This window comes from Dromiciops gliroides, chromosome 3, assembly GCF_019393635.1.
Source record: "Dromiciops gliroides isolate mDroGli1 chromosome 3, mDroGli1.pri, whole genome shotgun sequence".
Taxonomy (NCBI): Eukaryota; Metazoa; Chordata; class Mammalia; order Microbiotheria; family Microbiotheriidae; genus Dromiciops; species Dromiciops gliroides.
Window position 1 is genome coordinate 667,757,166 of NC_057863.1, and position 2,391 is coordinate 667,759,556.

The window sequence follows — 2,391 nt, forward strand, 5'->3', positions numbered from 1 at the left end:
TGTGAGTCCAGAATTTATCAGAGCCTGGTTTAACTGGCTGCCAGGATACATGTTGTTTCTTCAAATTTACATAAGTGGAAGCCGCATTGCCTCAGTGATTTCATAATATGCAGAGACTGAGGCCTTAATAAAAAGTAATTTTACCTCTGCTTCCCAGAGGAAGTCTGTCCCTTGAGAATTACACAATTAACTAGAGTCTAATGCAGAATTTCAAGATGCTCTCACCCAGCCCATTACTTATTCATCCATCTTGCTGGTGTGGCCAATCCACAGCAATACCCACTATGCCTGATACATGGCCTCTCTGAGTGTCCCAGAAATCCATCCAGCCGTGACTGTTTTGTTTTTTTCTGAACTGATAGCAGGCAGCCTTTCTCCAACCCTTCTTTTATTTTTTTATTTTTTTTTTTTTAGTGAGGCAATTGGGGTTAAGTGACTTGCCCAGGGTCACACAGCTAGTAAGTGTCAAGTGTCTGAGGCCAGACTTGAACTCAGGTATTCCTGACTCCAAGGCTGGTGCTCTATCCACTGCGCCACCTAGCTGCCCCTCTCCAACCCTTCTTAAGTCTAGTCTGTTAATTATCTCCTGCTGGGGACTTTACACAGCCCTGCGTCACTTAAATCCAATTCATTGCCAATCAAGACATCACCCTCCCCGTGGATGTCATGGGTCCTCTTCCAGAACTAAGGACTAACAATTTATCCTGCCTATAGCTTGTTTTGTAAACAGGGCAAAACTCTCTCTCTCTCTCTCTCTCTTTTGGTGGGGCAATGAAGGTTAAGTGACTTGCCCAAGGTCACACAGCTAGTGTCAAGTGTCTGAAGCCACATTTGAACTCAGTTCCTCCTGAATCTGGGGCCACTGCTTTATCCTCTGTGTCACCTAGCTACCCCAGGGCAAACCTCTCAGTGGAATTTAGATCTCTCTTCCCCAGAAGGGAAGATCTGAGAACACAAAGGCCAGTTCTTAGAGCTTTAAGTCCCTAGAAACCAGAGAAAGACAATGCCTGTAAAATGAAAGATTTTTATTAAGCAGAGAAGCAAAATTTAACATGATGCATGGGTACCATCCAGCCCATGCTAAACAGAACACTGGGCAGTAGATTGTGTGGGTTTATATGCATTTTAAACAAAGGCAGTTAAAGAATTTTGGAGGCACGGGAGGCTAGGTGGTACAGTGGATAGAGCACCGGCCCTGGAGTCAGGAGTACCTGAGTTCAAATCTGGCCTCAGACACTTGACACTTACTAGCTGTGTGACCCTGGGCAAGTCACTTAACCCCAATTGCCTCACTAAAAAAAAAAAAATTTGGAGGCAGAAGTGGGCCTAGTCATAGAGGGAGGTGGAGTGAGGAATTCCAGGGGGCAAGGAGGTGGGCTTCACGCACAAATCAGAAGACATCCTTGGTGATAAGCAGGTCATAGTTCCAGGCTTGATTAGGACATGTCTGGGTAAGGACATCTCCGAGCATCCCATAACCAGAGTTGGGGGAGAGCTGGAGACAACAGGCCCATAAAGGGGGCGTGGCCCGTAGGCAGGTAACACGGGAATATCTCTGGGAGGTACGTGAACCACCATCACCAAATAGTTCAGGGTCAGCTTCAGTGACTCATTTTCCAGTCGGATTGGCTTGTTGGTGTGTTGGCCAAGGCCGCCAGCCTGGAGCTGTGCTGATCACCTGGCTAGGTGGCGGGGCTCAGGCCCGACAGGCATTTCTCTTCAGCTGGCGCTGTCTCTCCTGGAGGGCTTGCCCAGGGCTGGACCCGGGGCCCAGCGCGTACCCAGGTGGTCTCCACTCCTCAGTGGGGCTGCCCTACAGGTCCCGAGGGGTCTCTGGCCTCTGCATCTTCATCCCCAGCAAGTCTCCATGCCTCCCTATGGCTGGAGACGGCCCGGGGCCGCTGGGCACCGGGACACAAGAGGCGGCCCCCTCTGCTCGCCCCGGCCTCTGCCTCTCGAGACCCACTGCTAGTTTCCAGGCTCCCCGAGGCCCCTTCCTCCAACCCCGCTTCTGGTTCGTTTGCACACGGGGTGCGTCTCCCGGCCCCGCCCCCGCAGACTGGAAGCCCCTCGAAGGCAGGGAGGGCCTAGCGTGGTGTTTGCAGCATTGGCACCTTCCCTGCTGCAGCTGCATACGGGCATTTCTTCTGATACAGCCACTTGGCTAAACGTCCTAGCGGCCGACCCTTTATGGTTTCAGGAGGGGTCTTTGTTTGGGGGCGGGCTCATTTGCGGACACAGGAGCCTTCCTTCCGGCAAAAACAGAAAACCAGCGCGAGGCTGGGGTGAGGAGGCCAGCATCTTGCCCACCCACTATGGGGCACACCGCTCTTCTCGGGCCTCCCCGGCTCCAGGGGGCCCGGCGGGAGCCAAGACTACATTTCCCAGCAT